The following is a 22,291-nucleotide window of genomic DNA, read 5'->3' on the forward strand; positions in this document are numbered from 1 at the left end:
CTCTCTCTCTCTCTCTCTCTCTCTCTCTCTCTCTCTCTCTCTCTCCCCCACTGAGTCCACTTAGTGCTACTACTGATCTGTGCTTGGGTGTAGAGCCATTCACTGGAGCATGGGCAGCTTCCCAAGATTTTATTTTTACTGGTACCACAGTTTAAGAAAAGCAAGATTTTTCAAGTGCCAGTGCTTGAAGGCAAAAGGTTTAGAGGAATTCAGAGGGAAATGGGGGGAGGTGGGAGTTGTTTCTTGGTGCAAAAAATATTTCACTGCTAATGTTCTGTTCGCCTTGTTACATTTCAAGGACAGAAATACTGAGGCCTGGCACAACCACATTTGTATAGGTGGAGAAGTTGCTATGACACCACCCTAAGTGACAGGTATATGCACACCCCAGCTATAAACAAAATCAACTACTAAGAATCATTTTCAAGAACTTGTCTGTTCTCTTGGAAAAACCTAGGAGATTGCCCCCCCCCCACACACAAACAAAAAGCAAAACAACAAAACAATAACAACAACAACAAAACAAAACAAAACAAAAAAACATTGATATGAGGAGATAGTTAAGTCTCTGCCCATTTTCCTCTACTTTGTGATAGCTCCACGCTCCATAGCTTTCTGGTGGAATCAAGCTGAGGGTATACTCCAGTTGGGATCACAGCCCTATTAATTCTGCTCTTTGTCACTCGTTGACAAGTCTGTCTGTCCTAGAGGAGCCTCTCCCAAATAAACCTACTGCTACTACGGAAGCTTCCCTAAAACAAAGAGATTATAAAAGGTACTCAGGAACATGCAGCATCCTGTGTTATTTTTATTCTACTTTCAGCAGGATCTCTATGCAAATGTGTCATGGAAACAGAGAGTTCAGATGCTTCTCTATGCAGAAGCTTGTGTTCTCCTAATCTAGCATCACGTGATGTTTCCCAGCTTTTTTGCCTGCTTACCTCTCTGATTTCTGATTTGTTCATGCAACTCTTCAGCACTCGGTCAGTTGTCTGTATAAGTTTCCTTTAAAAAAATTAAGAAGCAACTATTTTAGGTATGGCAGTGGATATGCCAGCATGGAATGTATCTGGGGGTACAAATGTGATATTTGAGGCATCAGGACGGTTCCCTTTTCTTCTCTTCAGGATATTTTTTCTTCAACATGATACTGAGAGTTGCTGAGAGCTTGACCAACTCAGCAATTGATTCACAGACAGATATTATAGATTAATCGAAAGCTCATGGATTCTTTAACTGATGTGTGTTATCTGAAAACTATGGAAATGGCTGTCTGCTTCCCCCGTAGAAAGGATGTTTGTTGATTGAGTATGGAGGGCCCAAAACATTGGAATGACAGATGAAGGTGTGATATAAAGTGAGGGATGCCATGGTCTTATTTAAGGGATGCTGAGGTCTGATTATTTTATTCATTATAATTTTCAAGGCTGTGGTTGAGCATCTATCTGTCTGAGCAGAGGCCACAGTTGTCATCTTCATCTCTGCCCCCCACCTCAGCTGCATGTCAGAATCACCTGTGGGGTTTCCATAAGAACCTAACATAAAGACCTTCCATGGATCAGTCAAATCAGCCCTTCTAGAAGCAAGATTGGGCACAGTGTCATTTTCTACTCTTTGATTTCCAGAATTCTTCACGTGGTTAAATTTAAAGGAAGCAGAATACCTCAAACCTTTTTATAAGCAGACAGGATGCAAAATCTTGCTGTCTTTATCATGACTAACTAAATTCGAACAGTAGTTTCCCAAGAGAAAACTGCATTATCTTCAAGAAGAGTGTGAAGAATGAGAAGTGGGTCAACTGAGAATGGACAAACAGCCACAGCTCACTCAGTCAAGTCAAGAATGCTTCTAATGCTTGCAAAGATATGGGACACAACAGATGCTGAACAAATATTTACTAAATGAATGAATAAATAATGAAAAGTTCTTGAAATATCATATAGAATTCACACACACACACACACACACACAACTACTCACTTTTCTTGTTTGTGCCAAGAACCCCTAGCCTTTATTATTACTGATTTATTGCTGATGAAAATATGCCTTTATTAGGAAAGAATAAAAACACAGAATATAGAAATACACTTACCTGGAATTATTAAGAAGTTTGGATAGTCTTGTTAGACTTTCAGGGGATGAACTGGCTCCTAATCTCTTGCCTATCCTTGTAAATTAATGTTCAGATTCTGCCCATGTCAACTGGCTATAATGTTATGTTTGTTTGTTTGTTTGTCTGCTTACATTATCAGTATAAAAGCCTTCCAGTGTATTGTGGCATGGTGCCGTAAGTCGCTTTTCCCAATTTCAGCCTTTCTGTTTCTCCCAAGGCAAAGAGCAAATGGATGCATTTGGCTCAGACTGCTGAGGTCTTTTGACTTTATAATCTGAGTAAATACAAGGAGAACCATATCAGAGCCTACTCAGAGACTTAAGAACAGTGATATTTTTGAGAAAGCTTGCCATAGAGACCAGTAGTCCTCTAAGAGAAGGTTGATATTCATATCAAATTGAATATTCTAAATCTCCAAAGGCAAGTGGAAGAGATATTAGACAGTTAGCTAGAATCTCATTCCTTGGAATAAAGGAACACAGTCTACTGAGAAGATTGAAAAGTAACCCCTCCCCCTGCTTCATCTAGTTGGTAAAAATGGGTGATATCCAGTCTGTGGAAACCCATTAAGGCAGAGAGGAAAAGGCAAAACTATCAAGACTTGTACTCAATGAGACGGAGTCACTGAAGCAGAAGGCAGGAGGTAAATTATAGAATAAAACTAGCACACTTCTAAGAAGATCTGAGTATATTTCAGTTAATGTATCTATTTAAGGAGAAAATGAAGCTGTTGGAAAGGAATTTAGGGAAATGGAAAATTGACTATGGGACCTCTGCAGGCTCATTGTCCACTTAAAGAAGATTCCAGAAAAGAAAGGAAATTGCAGCTGTAGAACAACGGAGCTCTGTAGAAGAAAGTCAAAAATGAAGAACAGTTTCCAGCACTAATGAGGACATGGACCCACAAATTTAAAACATCAAAGAACACACATACCCACAGGTGCATTGTGGAACTCTTATCCTCTAAAAAATGCCAAACATTCTCTATGTCAGAAAAATAATCACTATAAATACTACCATCAATGACAGATGAAAGAGGATCTTAACACAACATCCACTTGATGGCAACCTAGATATCATTCATCTACCTAGATATCATTCATCTACCAAGGTGAACAGAAGGGATTTGAGGAGAGGAAAGAATTAGGAACTTATGGAGATAAAGTCTTAGAACCTATTGAGAAAAGCGCTGAGAAGATAGCAACCCAAAAAGAAGTGGAGAAACAGAAATACAAAAAGACTAATGATGATTCAATGTAGAATGTCTTCTCTCTCTCTCTCTCTCTCTCTCTCTCTCTCTCTCTCTCTCTCTCTCTCTCTCTCTCTCTCTCTCTGTCTCTCTCTCCCTCTGTGTGTGTGGGGGGGGTAAGAGTGAGAGAGAGAGACAGAGAGAGAGACAGAGAGACAGAGACACACAGAGAGGAACAATGTGTCCATGGTCATCTAGCCTTGATGAAGTGATCACTGAACACTAGTAGAATGCTTCCACCTTTCCTTAGTGAAATTAAGGAAGGAGGTGAGAACAGTGAAGTAGGTTGTCTTGAATCTCATGTTATTGGACATAGAAAAATGGGAAGTAAACAATGATAAACTCTTTTAGGGTGGTAAACTTTCCCTTTAAGAAGATTTGTACATTGGGGAAGTAGAGGTTTACAGGTATGCCATAGCAAGCATGCCGAGTCAGGGGGTGGGTGACAGTACTTCATTCTCTACTTCTCTAATGTGGTATCATTGGAAAAGATACCAAGAGTCAGGCTGGGTGTCATGAGTCTTTGCTGGCCAGGTGATCCCTTCTTTAATGAAAAGCAGATGACTAGTATCTCATTATTTAGATCAAGAGTACACAAATTAACTTCAATGTCAATTGGGAAGAGATGATTCCATATTTTGCAAAGGGGTCAAGAGAGTAAACAAGAAAAAAGAAAAAAAAGACAACCCCTGCTGCAACAGATCTGAAATAAAATAAAAACTGCACTTCAGAATCTGTCACTGAATAAAATATAAAACAAAAAGCTCCTATCAGAAAAGAGACAGACAATATATTTCTTAACTAAACATAGCCAGGATCATTTTCAAAGAACATTTAAAATAACAAGTGGAAACTGAATGGGGAAAATTAAATTAAAATATAAGAACAGCATTAACATCAACACATGGAAGGCCAGGCTCCCTGACACAAATAAAGAGGCCCACAGGGTGACATGGCACAGGTCTAGATGTGAAACTGTAGATATTATGAGCAGCTTCAGAGCTGCTCAAGACTCAACGTGCTTCTTTTAAAGGCAAAGGGAACTTATTGAAGGTATAATCAAATTAGAAACATCTATGTATTTCTCCCAGAACTGAAACCATTGGAAAAAAACAAAAAGGAAAAAGACTGGAAAACATAGGCAATAAGTTGATATATTTAGAGCCTTAACCTTTGAATGCAGTTGTGAAATATTCCTGGAATTCAGTAGAAATGGTAATATCAGCAGATACCCATATATTGAATGAAGCACAGAGGATGTAGCCCAGGCTGCCCACACTAGGTCAATGTTGGTCTGTACCATTGAGATATATATGCCCAGCCCATTTCTATAGTTTTAACTTTTTAATATTGCCACTAAAGGTGGCGCAGGGGACCACCTTTAGAAGTAGACAGTTGCTTTAAACCTCCATTCTCTGATCATAAGAAGTTTAGAAGTAAGTAAATGGCAACAAAAATCCAAACATAATGACTATCAATAAAGAAGCACACAGCAAGACAATCTTTAATCAGAAAGGAAATTAAAACCTGTCAAGGAGGCAGTGAAAAACAACAGCTCCAGACAAAAGCTGAGAACATAGGAGAGCTTTATGCAGAAATGTACAGCCTTAATAACTTTCACCATTACAGAGGAACCTGCCTGGGGATGTAATGTTTCATTTAGATATAAATATGAAGAGTAAAATTAAATAACGGTTAAGCAAATGGAAATTTTAAATATTTCAAATGGGGACATAAACGAGGAAATGATTCTAAAAGGTAAGTTTCTGAAAGCACCAATAAAACAAATACAACAAAAAAATGCAATTTATGATTTTGATAAAGAACAAAGAGCGAAACCCACAATGAGCAGAATGAGGAACAGATGAACTCCATGTATCCTTTGTGTCCATGACCCTGGATGCAAAGTAGATGAAACCACCAGAGAAAATGCCGCTCCACATTGTAGTAACATGGAGATGAATAGCTTTATTTTTGCTTAGCTTTTCTCATTTTCTACCTATTTTAATCAATCACATTTGCTTCTCTGCCCATATTCTCTGTTCTTAGTTGGAAAATTCTTCCATCAATCATGAATTATTTCAGAAATTGGATACAGGGCTGTATGCCAGAGAAGTTGAGACAGAGAAATCAAGAGTTTTGAGCAAGTCTGCTGCTAGCCTGTTCTATATAATGATATCCAGCAAAAGACAGAGGAGGAAGCCGGAAGGGTTGGGAGAGAAGGAGAAGGAAAGGGTGAGGGACACAGAAAAACTATCATGTCTGGCTCAGTGTGTCTGAGGATTGTCAATTCCAGGTCAGATTTAATGAATGTGGACCTGGTCCTTCTCACATCGTATTTCCAACATTCTTGGGCCATCTCCCACACATGCTAGGCCTGCCTAGTACTCCTCTTCTTTTAATATTAAAAGACATTTCCACATCCATTACATTATAACCTGAAAAGGTTTTTAGTTTTCGATTTTATATTTCTATTTTAAGGAGTTTTTTTTTAAAAAGATTATTAGCAAATTGTTTCTGCTCCAGGCAACAATTTTATATAAAAAATAAAATGAATTGTTTTGACAAGACACTTGAGAGGAAGTTTTAATTATCAAAGGCTTTTGATACATGCATAATACATTTCCTGTGCTATCTTTCTATAGTTGTGGCAAAAAAAAAAAAAAACTGAGAAAAAAAATCTCAGCAGGAAAAGTCTTATTTGGGCTCATGATTTCAGCCCATCATGATGGAGGGCATGTTATACACAGCAGCTCACATCATGTTGGTCATGAAATGGATAGGACAGTGATGAGCTGGGGAGGAGGGGTCTCAAATTCATTACTTGAGTCTACCTAGATCCCTAAGCCATGAGATGGCTCTAGTGAAATTCATGACAAGTTCTCCCTTACTTAGTTAATTCTTTCTGTAATGGAAATGCCATCATCCATTCATCTAGAGGTGTGTTCCACCAATATCTTAGGCACTTCAGGATTTTCCCTGTCCAATTACATTAGTGCAGAGGAGGCCTGTGATTGGATAGGGAAAAGGAAGATGGAACTAAGAGTTGCAGAGACAGAGAGCGTCTCATGGGGAGGGGGTGGAGGAGAAAAGAAGGAAGATGACTGTGGACCTGTACCAGCCACAAGTAGCTATGATTTCACAAAGTTAGAAATACTGGGATAAAACTTTTATCATTATCAATTGGCATTTTGTAAATTGTGATATTATTGATACATGAATCTAATTGGTTAATTAAGCTTTAAGAGTCATGATTCTACTCGGGTACTGGGTATTGTGAAGTTATAGCTGACCATCGGATACATGGGGCATTGGGTGGTTGAGAGAGGAACTTTGGGTCCCCATTGGAGAGATGGCCTGGTGGGAGTCCTGTGATCTGATATGGCTGGAAAGTTGGCAGGCCAGCCGGAGCGTGAGAGTGTGGTCTGACTTACAAAGAGCTGGTGGGATAGTTGTTTGTTTGTTTGTTTTTTAATATTTCCCACAACACTTCTCAACCCAATCCAGATGTGAGTTAAAATTAATCACCAGAAGTTCACCACTTGGTCTCATAAAATGGCTCAATGAAAAAGTTTCTGGCACTCAAGAGTGTTATCAGATCTCCAGAACCTACGAAGCAAAAATGGTGGATCCCCTCAGACTAGCTGATGATGAGCTTTGAGTTCAAGTAATCCTGTCCCATTGTACACAGTGTAGAGTAATCATGCATGCCTGGATTGGGCATTATTTTGGGTCTATTATTGAATACTCTGCCCAGTTCCTTTCAAGACCCTTCTTTTTCCACATTGAGCCTCAATGTTTGAGACCCCCTGTATACTAAGCTTGTTTTAATTTAAACTCCAAAAGTAGGTGCCATATTCTCCAAGCAGAGTACCAAAGCATCCTCATTTATCTATCCCCAGATCTCCCTTAAGCACTGTGGGAGTATTTCTGAACATGCCCCTCGAGTACATCTTCAACTGAGAGCTTCTGTACGCTTCTCTTAACCTTTTTATTTTTCAGCTGTGGGTAATAGGCTAGGAGCATAAAACCATGGCTATCATGGTTTTTGGGGTTGATTGAGTTCATCTAAAAGGGATGGATACACAAAATGGCAACCCAAGAAACAGACTTGAAAGAGGGCAATGCATCAAGGATGGAGGATAACAGGGGCACTGGGTATGATTTTCCAATCTAATGCCTATTAAAGGTGTCACACAGATCTCTAAGGTCTCTGCCTGAGGTGAGTGAACTGAGGTGCTTACACTTCTGGGTATAAACATTATTTTTGTGAAGTTTGTCAGCCATTAGTTGAGGGCTGCTCTACATGGAAGGTAGTTGACTCTTCAGACTGTTCAGCCTCCTAGGGAGAACAGACTTCAGAAGCCAAAGAAATCATGAGACAAAGAAAAAAAAATGCTGGCATTTGATAAATCTGTTGACTTTAGAGTGGTAAACGTGAGGGATAAGGAATAAATGGCTGCTCCTTAGCTATTGTATCCATGTAGATTTTGAGGGGAAGTCCATCAAACTCAAAACAATAGCAAGCACTGAATTTATAATTCTGTTCCAGAACCCTCAAAACATCCTTTTAGTTTGAGCTTTTTTTTCACACGGAGTTTATTTCTGTAGTCAGTTTCTATCACATCTTTGCTAACAATCTGTATCCATAATGTTCCTTTTCCATTATTTACAGAGCTTTAATTCTTGCTTGCACTTCATCGGTCTCTTTGCCTGTACCAATGCTCTCCAAAACTAAAAGTCTTTGTTTGCCATTACATTTTCTTCTCGGCTGCTGTCTTTGCATCTATGGCAAATTTTCTCCATGTAGAAGACTTGAGCATTTCTTGAATAATTGAATTAATAAGTACAATTCATTATTCTTTATAATCAAATGTCTACACTACTTTCCATAGCAATCCGGGATCCAAAGTATCACTGTGTTTCCGCTTATTTCTCTGTGGGATACAGGCTTTCATTACCTGAAAGTTTGTATTAGTTTTGACCAATAGTTTATCATGGAAAAAATGTGACATGACACCTTCCATTTGTCACAGTCATTCTATTTCCTACAACTCTTATGCCTATCACTTTGTATTTGGTAAGCTGCATTACTATGAATTTTATGCATTATGCACTGGAAATGCATAAAGAATGGAATTTCTTTCCTCCCCCCTCTCTCTTTTCCTCTTCCCATATTCCTTCCTTCAGCACACATATGAGAATAGAAGTTAATTACACTTTCAGCTATTTTGTTCTCTCTGCCAAGATTTTCATTCCTTTTTCAGCACTGCCCCTAAATCTCATTGTTCCTGGTATACCATGAGATAAATGTTCAAAGAAAACGCACATATTAGAATGATACTATGTGGGTTCCCAAGTCAAATAAGGAACAGTAGAGTACTGTCCATGCCCTGGAGAGTTCTCAGAGAGCATGGCAGGAGTGGGGCCACTCCCTATCCAAATCAGTCTTGGGGCCTACTCAACTCCATAGAGACAATGGCCATGTCATGATAAAACCTGTTAGACTTCTGTTTCCTTACCTGAGAACTGGCTTCTGAGAAACCATGTGACCAGCAGTCTGCTAATCTGGCTGATATGCTTGGAAAGCCTCTGCCCTTGCTGCAGCCCCTCTTCCTGTATCCTTTTCCCTCCCCTCTCCCTTGACTCTAGTTATATAATCTAGCTCTTCTATTTCAATAAATGAGCTGTCCTCTGACAGTTTCCCAGCTCACTTACACTCCCCATACTCACCTTACTGGAGACCCTACTCCTCAGATCCTCTGCACCCTGAGACCACCAGTGTGCAACAGCCAGGGACCCACAACATGGGTGGGTGAATTTTTACATGTGAACTCTGTGTGGCCATTGTCTCTCTCTCAGTCAGGGGAGCCCAGTGCTCCACCACCTTCTTTTGCTTGTTGAATCTCTTCCAAGAGGACATATGGCAGTCCCACTAAGACTTCCTTACCCCAAATCAGTGCCTAGTGTGTACAATCCTCAAAAGTCCCCTCTGGCCTATGGAAAGCCATTTTTGTTTCTATTCTATTTGCTGTTAATTACTGGTACTAGTATAATTTCATTTGAGAGGGACCTACGTACTTTTAAGTTACATCTGTTGTAGCCCTTGAGATGTGAGTGCTCCTGTTCGTTCTTCAACTGTGTAGAGAAGAATTCACTAGAAAGATCCTCTCTATAGGGTACTCATTCTGCCTTTCCTTAGAAGTAAGTGTCCCAGTGACCACCATCTCTATCATGCTGTGATCCTTTGTGCAGACCAATGCCTGGTACATTACCTGTTCTTATTTACTTTTGGATATTTTCAACTTCTTCCTAACATTCAAATGTAGGCAACTCCATTCCAATATCCATTATGTGTGCAATGAGACGATTTTACAAGAAGAATTTACATTTCACAAAGACCAAACCTTTCCCAAGCCCCAGAGCAAGGTTAGTAGTACGACTGGAGCTTATTTGAGATTAATTAAAGCTATGCACTTAACCTGCTGCTCTACTGTGAACCCACTACAACCCATACTCAGCCTGTTTTAAGTTTAACCTGCCTTTAAGACACATTATAAACTATCTAATAAAAATAAAAGACACATTATAGACAACCTTACTATGCATTGGAATACCCATAAGATCAACTTTTATAAGCTAACCTATGTTATATCTTTAATCTTAAATCATGTACCCTTCTGGGTCTCTAACACAGAATAATGTATGTTGGTGTTGTGGAAATCATTTGCTGCAAACAGCCAACATGTTGGAAGCAACTTTATATGACAAATATCTATCATAAGTGTGAAAAACAATGTTGCATATATCTCCCCAACTTCTCTTTGCAGTTGGCTTGCTAGTCTGGGTCAGTAAGAAGTCTTTGCCTTTCATAAAACTCTGTTAAGGATTGCTGTAAAGTGTCTTTCTTTCCTTTCCCATGCAGTGTTTTCTGTGCTGTTCAATAGATACAGAGCTAACTCCTTTGTTAGGGACGTCAATAGGGACAGTCAGACATTAGACACAGATGCACACAGTATATAGATTACAGATCAGCCAGAAACCACAAATTATAGACAAAATCTACAGGGAGAGAAGTGGAGGGTTTAAGTTTGCATTTAATGTTGGTAAAATGAATTCGAGAGGAACTGCTTTGTTTTCAGTCCTTAATGCAGCATCTACACATTTTTGTGTCCTCTGACATTACTGTTAATGTGTTAACTGATGCAGATATAGACTACAAGTGTACAGTAGCTAAGTAGGTAAACACATAACAAATTGTGACAAGTGATAGTGTGAAGATCATTCTGTGTTTATCATCATTTACAGTGCTATTCTGCTATTGGCCATCCCCTCTAATGAATCTGTTTCCTTGGCTACACCTGTTCTTTAGAGTAAGCATGTACCCATACAAATACACAGTGAAAAAGCTTACATGTTTATACCTTTCCTTTCTCCCTTGCCCTACATGTATACCATGTTGAACAGCACATTTCAGGTGTGCCTTGCCCTTCATTTCTGAGACTCACTCTGCTCTGATATTCTCACAGAATACTCTGATGTTTTTAATAGAATATACTGCAATCTGCTTAAAGTCTAAATGGTTCTCTTCTTATTTTGGCAGTATTTCTTCGTGGTAGTCTAAATTTGCACATGCTTATCTGGAATATTTTACAGTCCATAGCTCTGAGCTTCAGCAATCACTAGCGTGTCAACTCCAGGATCTCTTCACCTTCTATCCTAGTCTTCTAGGGTATATCAGGAGAAAATGCAGAGATTTGACCACCATCTTCTTCTGAGTATCTCCCTCTGCATCTTTAGTTAAGAAGACCCTCTGTGACAAATGTTCTTGCTTCCTAGCATAATGGTCCTGCACTTTCTGGAAACAAGAGGAACATATTTCTATTTTAATTTCATAGACAACAGTTGTCAAAGAACTGCTTGGGGTTGTCATTCTGTTACCCCTAATAATGTTCTTTCCGTGTCTTTTAAAGCATGTTAAATGACCAAGCCATGGATTTGAGAGCTTTGAACTTCTCTAATATGACTACCTAACTTTCAATACTATGCTTCACTGTCAAGATAATACATTCTTGGAGTCTAATTCCTCATTTCCCACTATTAAGTTGGAGGTTGAAAGAAGAAATGAAGTCAGAAAGCAATCATGTATCATTCTAAAGTTTATGCAAAATGACAAAATTGCACTGTTGAATCTTGGCAGTGCTATTTCTTGTTTCCACTTCTGTAGCCAAATTTCCATACATAGTTTGTGTCTTGAGGACCAAATATATGAATGGGCCCATGTGGTAAGATAGTGTACCAATCTGTTTCCATGGAGTTAGTGAATGGGTGTGGTGACTACCTCTACTTCTCATCATAGCTTCATCATCACTCTTGCTTCTTAGCCTCAAGACTAACCTGAACTAAATGTTCCAAATCTGTGGGTCATTTCTCAGACTAGATTCTGCAGAGTTGTGAGGCAAAAAAGAAAGTTTTGTGGGAAGTGAATGGCAATCAAGGTGAAAAATGACAGCTGTGTGAACCTTCAGGTGCTTTACGAGTAGCTCAACCAACGTAGCTTTGTTTTTTCTGACCTATCTATGGAATATCAGTCAAAAGACACATGAGAAGCAAATTCTATTGATAAGTTTTAAGAAAAATTTAGCCAAGCAAGGTGACATATACTGTAATTCCAGCACTAGAGGGCAGAAGAAAAAGAATAAAAAGTTCAAAGTAGCCTTACTATATAGAGTTCAAAACCAGCCTAGGTCACATGGTACCCTATCTGAAGACAAAGGAAAAATGTATATCCGAATTATCCGGATGTTTCAGTCTGCCTCATGATAAACTTCAACACAGAGAACTAAAGAGATGGTTCAGCAATTAAGAGCACTGACTGCTCTTCCAGAGGACTCTTAGATGCTTCCCAGTAACCACCATGGCAATGCACAAATATCATCAACCCCAGTTCTAGAGGATCCCAAACCCTCTTCTGGCCTCTCTGGGGTGTACACATATGATGCACAGCCACACATGCAGGCAAAGCACTCATACGTATGAACATTAAATAGAGTTGTCTATAATTTTAGCATGTACCGTAATTCATAGTGAATGGAGTACAGATACAAAATAATTTAATTTTGTTGCTTTTTTTATCCCTCCTAATTAGTATGTCAAATCACTGAGTGTTTTTTCCCTCCATTTCACAATAGAATTTGGTTGACAGAGTTCCAAATCATTTCTTCCCCCTCCCCCTAAACTATTTAAGAATATTACTGGGTGACAAGTAAGGGGGATTATAACAGTGCCAGCCATGGTTGAAAGGGCTGGGTAAGGCGCCCACCCCCAGAGCACATCAGAGGCTGTGCATTACAGCAATATCAGACTTGTTCCAGCTTGAGCACAAGGCTCCATAAGTGACTGTCAACTGTCTGATTGAGAGATGATCTGGGTCTGTGGGGAAGACATCCTCGCTTGTAGTCTAACCCCACGGCTAGACAAGAACTTAAGCATCTACATGTCCAATGTACTACTGTCCTGCTTTGATACACCCCCATAGGGTAAATGGCATAGTCATTGCCACACATGCATTCTCTATCAGACATTTCTGTTTACTCCACTCTCAACATGAACATCAGAGGCACTTATAGGCTGTAGTAAAGAATTTTAACATTCCTGGAAAAATCTGCTCCAAATCCAGTGATCAAACAATAACCAAGCAGCTTAAAATTGTTCCTTGCTATTAAAAAAGAAAAATAGCTGAAACAGTTTTATTATTAGCCAGAATGTAAGACATCCTATCTTTTAATTGGAGATGAGGAAGTGTGTGTGTATATATGTTTACCATGGTTTCTAAACTTTATTTAGTCCATATTGATTTGTAAAGAAAATGGAGAATCACTCCACACTCCTCATCAGCCAAGTGCAGAAAGGCTAAAACTCAGGCTCTATTTGAACAGGTGCAAGCAGGTGTTTCTTGCCAAGAAGATGGATCTGCCAGTTGGAACTAGAGGGAGTGTTGTGTTTGTTGGGCTTTGTATTCAGCGTGCAAGAGCATGTGGGTTGCTTGAAGGCAGATCTGGTAAAATGGCTGTGGAGGAAGGTTGAGTCACATAGAGGCACACCCACATACTCTAGCAGAGCAAATTCTAGGATGAATCAGGTGCCACCTCAGAAGACCTCCGCACCCTCCTTTATTTTTAGCTATAGAGTAGAAGTTCTGAAAACAGAATCGTGCTCTCTTCTAATCTACTTCAAATAGAGTGGTCGACTCTAAGTACACTGGAATGGCAGCCATAAATAATGACCATGTCGGTAGCATGTGGTTTCCTTATGGGTGCATACTAGAAAAAGGAAAGACAAATTTTAACAGATTTTTAAAATTTTTGTGTACATCCAAATATTTTTAAATGCAAGTATATATTTTGTTTCAGCAAGAAATGGAATGGTTCTTTCTTTGTTGAAAATGTTCTTCCCAATGACGTCAGTTTATAAAATGGTAGAGTTAAAGAAAAGTTTCAGATTTTGTTGAATCCAGAAGAATGAACATTCAGTATGCTCTGTGTTTATGATACAACTACCACAAAGAACTGTGGCCAACTCCAGAGATAGAAGGGTCTAATATTGAAACTGTAGTGTCAGTTATAATTATTATGGGACCATTCATCTCTTGAAGCCACTGAAAAATAAATGAGCATTAAGGTCTTGTGCTAAAGAAAAAACAAATGAATCAGATACTACAGTATGATAGATAGTATATTAATGGTTATAAAAGCAGTGTGTGATATAATTATATTAATACTTTGGATAGAAAAAAAGAAGAATTCTCACTACTAATGGAAAAATATTATTAGTGTTTTAGTGTCTCTATGTCCAAACTTTCTGATTTTGTTTTGAAATATTTATAAACATATGCATTTGCTTCGCATATATACAAGTTCAGTTTAAATCTCAAGCACTGGGCTCTGGTGGCAGATTGTGTGTTTCCCTACCCTGGCCTCAGAGTTTCAATATGTGGGCAATTTTCTGTGACTGTCTATGCCTTAAGAGCATTCTCTGTAAATTGAGGCAAATAATGGTATGAAATTTATGAGGTTCTTAGGTCAATTGAATGATGAGGTAAAGATAATGTGCTTAGAATAGCTCCTGACACAACAGAAGCACTGCATGAACATTAGCAATAATGCTAATTGTGATGATTATTGTGTGTGTGTCTATTTCTGTAGAGAAAATCAATGCAAAAGGAACAAAAGACGGCACACCAGCATTTAATTCTGAACAAGCACTTTGATTTCATATTCAAGCATACAACTTTAATGAGCCAATCTAAACCTATAGAAAATCGTTTGAATCTCCACAGTTTCAGCTTCACAGTCTATTCTAGATTTACTCTTCTCCTTCATTAATTTGATGTATAGATGTCTGAGAACATTGCCAGAATACTTAAATTCATTTTTGCTTTATTTTTGACTGCTTATATAAGGATGTTTATTATTCGGTAGCTCTAAAATGTCTTAAAATTAATCTTTTCTGTTTTACAAGTAAATTTTGTGCTCTTTTATCTCCTAAGTTGGTTTGGCATTATTTTCCAATCAGAATATTTTTTTATGATTGTTTGGAGAAAAATTGAAAACTTTACGATATTAAATTTTCTCGTGTAGACCTTGAGATTTGACTCCATTTATTCTATTCTTACATATAATATCTTTGTAGTTTTATGTTTTGAAATTCTCTGCATATATTTTGTTTATGCTTAGCTTGTTGCCATTTATAATAATATCGTGAGTGGATTTTTTTCCTCATTTCATTTTCTTCCTAGGTATTTTTGCTATAGGAGACGGCAATGGATTTGAAAATTTAACACTACACCTAGGAAGTTGCTAGATCTTTGAGAAGTTTAAGGTTTTTTAGCAATATTATTAGTCAAATTAATAGTTAAATTAATAAAAATTAATAGTTAAGTCACACACGAATTCCTTCTATATCAGTAGTTCACCAATAGTTTATGTTTGATAATTTAATTTCATTCTTTGACCATTTTTTTCACAGAGGTTAATTAGAAGAGTGACATGAAAATCATGTATTTTTCACGTTTTAAAAAAATTCTTCATGAGGCACTCTGTGCTTTTCTATTAAGAGAAATGAGGGCCCATGAGATAGTTCAGCTGTTAAGATCTTGCTGCACAGGTCTGAGGATGTGAAACCCAACCGGAGAACTGATAGTGGAAGGACAGAACCAACTCACCAATATTGTCCATGAGTGTGGCCTGACACATACACACACACACACACACACACACACACACACACATACACACACACACTAATTATAACTATTATTATAATGATAAAATGATAATTTTAAAGCAAGACAAATAAATGTCAGTGCTTCTAATTATATAAACCTGAAGTTTTTTAAAGAAATAATTCACTGCTTGAAGTCACATGCATTAATCTTTTTCAGTTATCTTCTCCTTTTTAAAAAAATGTTTGTGTCTTTATTGTTTGATAATTGCAAACATATCTATGATTAAAAAAATCCATCCCCCACAAAAGAAGTCACTAGATATGCACTCACTGATAAGTGGATATTAGTCCAGAAACTTAGAATACCCAAGATACAATTTGCAAAACAAAAGAAAGCCAAGAAGAAGGAAGACCAACATGTGGATAATTCATTCCTCCTTAGAATAGGGAACAAAATACCCATGAAAGGAGTTACAGAGATAAAGTTTGGAGCTAAGAAGAAATAATGGACTATCCAGAGACTACCCCACCCTGGGATCCATTCCATCATCAGCCACCAAACCCAGACACTATTGCACATGCCAGCAAGATTTTGCTGAAGGGACCCTGATATAGGACCCTGATATAGCCTCTTGTGAGGCTATGACAGTGCCTGGCAAACACAGAAGTGGATGCTCACAGTCATCTAAAAGATGGAACACAGGGCCTCCAATGGAGGAGCTAGAGAAAGTACCCAAGGAGCTGAAGGGGTCTGCAACCCTATAGGTGGAACAACCATATGAACTAACCAGTACCCCCAGAGCTCAGGTCTCTAGCTGCATATGTAGCAGAAGATGGCCTAGTCAGCCATCATTGGGAAGAGAGGCCCCTTGGTCTTGCAAACTTTATATGCCCCAGTACAGGGGAATGCCAGGGCCAAGAAGTGGGAGTGGATGGGTAGGGGAGCAGGGGTGGGGGGAGGGTATAGGGAACTTTCAGGATAGCATTTGAAATGTAAAGGAAGAAAATATCTAATAAAAATATGATATTCTTAAAAAATCCATCCCCACCCCACAACTTTCCAAATCTTTCCATGTGCCCCACTAACACTTTTCCCTCCCAATTCATATTTTTTTTTCTTGTTGTTGTCTCCTCGTCCTCCTCCTCCTAGTCCTCATCCTCATCCTCGTCCTCCTCTACTGATGGCTGAAAAATTAACATCTCTTGTATTAATAGGGAGTCTCACATCAGACATCAGTATGAACACTTTACTTGTATTAAAAATTAGTCTGTGTGTAGCGCATGTTACAGATGAAAAGATGCTCCTCCTATTTCCACTTCTATTTCTAGCCTTGGTTGGGCTGGTGTATACTTTTTGAAACCACTGCCTCCATTTGTGCTGTCAGTATCTGTATATGGGGCAACGCCACCCAACGAAATATGGGCATCCTCTCAGAGGCCACAACCCTGAAGAAAACCAAACCTCTCTCCCAGCAGCCATTAACTGGCAAAAGCTCTTCAGTTAGGGGTGGAACTTCTGGATCCCCTCCACCTCCCCATCTTTGCTGGAATTTTGACTTTCTTGATTTTGCTCATTCAGTTTTAGCCACCCTCTGCAAGTACGTTTATGCAACTGTCCAGTAATTTCCAAGAAATACTGTTCGGCAGCATTGGTTCACCACCTTATAATCACCCATCCTTTATTCCACAAGAACCTCTGAGCATTATGTGTTGGGTATAATATAGATCACTCCCTCAAGGCTAAGCACTCTATAGGGTCTCTCTCTCTCTCTCTCTCTCTCTCTCTCTCTCTCTCTCTCTCTCTCTCTCTCCTCTCTCTCTCCCCCCCCTCTTTCCCTCTCTGGCCTCCCTATCTCCTCCCCCTTCCCTCCTCCTCCCCTCCCAATCCCTCTTTCTCCTGTATGTGTGTCTGTGTTTAATTCAATTTTAAGTATTTTTTGAGAATTTCATGTATTTATTTTGATCATATCTCCACTCCTCACCCTAGCTCCTTGCAGATACGCCACCACCTCCACACGCAACCTATGTCATCTCTTTATTTTTTCGTTGTTGTTGTTGTTCTTAATTGAAATAGAATTCTATCACATCCTCTCCCCCCTTTCTTCTCTCTTATTTTCTGCATTCTGGCCAGTTGTGAGTCTTTGCATTAATCTTCATTTACTGTAAGAAGACAGTTCCTGGGTAAGGGTTGATTAATATATAATCTACGGTATAAAGATAAGCATTAATAGCAGTGGTCCTCAAGCTGTGGGTTGTGGACCCTTTGGATTGCAATCAGATATTCTGCATATCAGATATTTATAGTATAATTCATAATAGCAAAATTATAGTTATGGAGCAACAACAAAATAATTTTATGGTGGATGTCACAACAACATAAGATATTATATTAAAGGCTCACAGCATTAGGAAGGTTGAGAACCACTGATTTAGAGGGTAGTTTGATATTACAATCATTTAGCAGAATAAAAGTGGTAATTTCTCCCCTAGGGAAAATGACATACACAAACATGAATTCTTGACTCCAGGGTTGAAACCAAAGATGGGTTACCAATACCACGTGGATGATTTCCTAGTTTTGAATCACCAGCATTGTTTTTTACAAAGGAAATAGACTCCAGGATGTATTCAGTAGCTGAGTGATGCTTCCCTCGATTTGTTTTCAACATGTGAGCAGTAATTGTAGAAGTCAACTTATTCAGTGTGTTGATGTAATAATAATTGATATTTCGCCAGTGATTTTTATCATTAAAAATTAGCTAACCAAAGTATCATTGAGATTCTCAAGTTTATTAGCAAAACTTATTAGTATAATTTATTAAAATACTTTTGTTCTATTAACACTTTAATATACTTTTAATGTCTTTTCAAGTAAGTCAATACTCATTGTAAATATTGATTAAACTTTCCACATCCAAATGTCAATTCTTTTCAGAACAGTCTTTCATGTATATAATATCCCTTTTGCCTTTCCAAATTTCTATTTATATCTGTATTATTTTTCTGCTATATTGTCTAAAATTTTAAAAATATAACTTCTTCACTGAATGATTTCATGATTTAATTTCATTTTAATGTTCTTAACTAATTAAATGGGTCATGAATTTTCTGTAGAGCATAGTGCTGGTTATGCAATGCTAATGTCACCATGTTCTCTTCATCACGATTTTCTAGATTTTTCTAAAGAGTTACCTAAGTCATTGTTTTATTTTTTATTTTATCCATTTTAGTGTTTGTATATTAAAACATTTCAAGTGATTTCTAAGTTTATTTTAATTTAGTATACTATTTTTGATTAGTATACCTATACAAACTTTAGATTTTGATTTTTGAAAATGTAACAATGTTTTCTTTCCAAACTGGGTCTCAGGAAACCAGAGACAATTATTACTCTAGGTTCTTAATAATGAAGGGCCTTTCAGTTCATCTACCCCCTCCCCAAAACAATAGAAGGATCCCATTCTGACTCAAGCTGCAGAAGACTCTCTATCAAAGCACAAATTCTAGATATCTCACTTAGGCATAAGACAATACCTCATTTCACTTTCTGAAACTGAATTTTAAGGTATGCTATATCCTAAAAATATTTGCCATCAAATGCCATCTTTTCCATAGTTAAACACATTAAGCTGCTGTAGCTGGCTCTGCTTGACACATTCGTAGGTGGCAGGGAAGGAATATTGACTTCTACTCTCGTTTCCTTTGTCAACCTAGGGCCTCTGTCTGGAAGAAAAACCAGGCTCATCCCTCTCCAACCATGCCAAAAGGTAAATGATATTTGAACGATTCAGTTTTAAATCCACAGAGTTATTTCTTTGGTATGGCTTTCCTTTGTTAAAAATGAAAAATTGACACCTGAGCCCAGAAGAAAGTCGAGAGAAATAACCTGAAAAGGCTTTGGTAGGTAGCAGAGTCTAATCTCAGTAGAAGTGTAAAGCGGAGTGAATTACCTTGCATCGTTGTATCATGCCACTTTCATATGTGTAGAAGTTGTCATACGATCTATGTCATAGAGTTGTTAGAGGTTTAAGTGTGAAAAACCATCTATCATATTTGCTACAATTGCCAGTGCTTCATCCTCCATTGATAGACATTATTCATCCTTATCTAAGCTGTTAATGCTTTTCTTCATATATCCTAATAACATTCTCATTTTGATTGCAGAAATTCTTCTCCCTCAATGTTTTTCTTAATGTTTCTTTTGTCATATTTTTTTTTAAAGAAATTACTTGGCTGAGAGAAGATTATCAAAGACCTAGATAGGCAGAAAAGATAGAAAAGAAAAGCATCACGTATTCCCATCACGTATTCCCTCTGACCCAACCTCAACACAACCAAATTTGCATTGCCTCTGTGGAGGTGATACTTGACTCACTTCTGGCTGAACCATTGTCTAGACCTAACTATGGCTGTATTCAGTAACTGATGTAAAGGAATCTACACACCTCTGTATGCAGTTCTGCATCAGAACTGGTTTGGTAGATTTTCCTTTTTTTCTTTTCTTGTCAAAAACACAAATCCTAATGGTACCTATTTCATAGGGAAATCTGAGTTCAGGGAAATTAGCAGTAAACTAGTTGTCTTCTGGGAGAAGGTCAATAAATGATGTGGCTGTTTTTTAAAATAATAAACTCTTTTTATAAAGCTTTAATGAGGCTTAAGTGAATTAATATATATGACAAGCTTTACACAAAATAGGAACTCTGTAGCTTTTACTTTCTGCTTTCTTTGCTTAGTGGGGGAAAAAAAAGCCATTTAATGGCTTGATGAGAACACTCATGGCTAATGTGTGTTATGAAGTAGAGAAGGAAAGTGGGCTGTTATTTCTTTTATCCCATGCTAGTATTAATGTCTGGCAGAGACTCACTTGTAGTAGCAGATCTCACTGACTCAATCGCAGGCCTGTGCAGCCTGCCCTCCTCGCCCCTGCTTTGCCTCCATTTGTCTCCACTTCAGCCTTGAAATCTGGTGCCTCACAAATGGATCAGCAAAGTTCCTCCACTCAATCCTCATCTAATTAAAGATTTGGAAGCACATCTACATCTACCTCATGTCAGAAAAGATGGGACAAAAGTACATACTTGGCTCAGGAAATGAAAGGTGAATTACACAATGTTTCAACTAATAATTTCATGAAATTACTCCCTACAAACTGTCTTGCAAAAGGAGAAATGGAAGAGAAAGAGGTGGAAAGAAGAATACCCCTAACTTTAAAACAAACAAGCAATCAAGAACATCTTCCAGTCCAACTACTATCCTAGACAGCAACGATAACAGAAAGGGATAATAAAAAAATTCTGAGTGAGTGAAATTTGGGGGAATATGCCCCTATATTCTATCATATCACAGGAAGGAAGTGAAGGAGCTGCTCAACTTCCAGGAAAGAACTCATAAAACTAATAACACAGAGACAGCAAGAAAGAGTCAGAAACCATTTCTTATGGTTTCTAATGTAAGTGTAAGTTATTCTGTTCTTCTCTAAGCTTTAAATGAAAGCCATTTATTCTCTGTGTGTCAATGTACAGCATGAAAACAGATATTTCTCTAGACATGCCCACATGTATTATGAAATTTGCAGAGCCCAGAAGTGTATTTCTCTTTCAGTAAGCCTAGGCAACATTGGTGGACTGTGATTTTACATGCTCTGGACTGCAGCCACCTCTTCAGTTTCTCCTTATTACTGAGATCTTATTATCATGGCCAGGGTTTGTCTTCACTGCCTATGAAAAGACAGGAAGAAAAATGTGTATTCAGATTTCTATCTGGATTCCTTAGATTCCCTTCCATCCTTTGATTCTCTTCCTTATCATCTGGTGTCTCATCATCATTGGATGCTAGATAAGAGAGCCCTGCTTGATCATAGGGCACATCAAAGATACTGACTGACAGAGGAGTAGGTACAGTGGCAGCCCAGTCTTTAATCACCTCCATTTCTAGCAAATGCCATAGTATAATCAGGATAACTCAGAAAGCATTTGAAAACCGTATAGTGAAAAATCTGAATTTAGAAGGTTGTCATATACTGTTTTCATGGTCCCAGTCCTAACACCAGAAAGAGGAAACACTTTCTTGACATATTAAAAATAAACGTAGCTGAGTAATAAATGAGCAGATACCCTACTTCCTTCTCTAATACCCTATGTTTTTATGTCCTTTTTTCTTTATCGAAAAATAGTCAATGAATTGGAATAAAAGAGATAGCATTTAAGCTCTTACTTTAGAGATATAAAATACCTTGCTTTTCTTTTGTTGTTATTGTTTACTTATTCCTATTCATCTTGCTTTGTTCTGTGTTAGTTTTTTTTTTTCAGCTTTTTCATTCCCACTTGTCTCTGAGTCCCTTATATCCATGGTATGCCCTTGAAACCCCTCCTCCAAGTAAAAATTAGAAAAAATAAACAAACAAAACAAAACAAAAAGCATAGCTTCTCATCTTCACTTGTAAATGTTCTTTGCAATGAATCATTGGTCTGATGCTAGGCCTCTGGCTTCAGTTACACCATGAATATTGGATCTTCACTGGGCCTTATCCTGGTTATCCTATTGTGCCCTATGTGTGGAGATCTTGCAGCTTTGGATGAGCAGGACTGGCCCTTTCACATGCTCCAACAGTTCAGAGATGATGTAAACTTGGGAGTAGGCCAACTCAGAGTCCTAAATCTGAGCCTGGGTGATAGCTTAGCTGGTCAGCCTGCTGACTTTTC

This window comes from Mus pahari, chromosome 3, assembly GCF_900095145.1.
Source record: "Mus pahari chromosome 3, PAHARI_EIJ_v1.1, whole genome shotgun sequence".
NCBI classification, from domain to species: domain Eukaryota; kingdom Metazoa; phylum Chordata; class Mammalia; order Rodentia; family Muridae; genus Mus; species Mus pahari.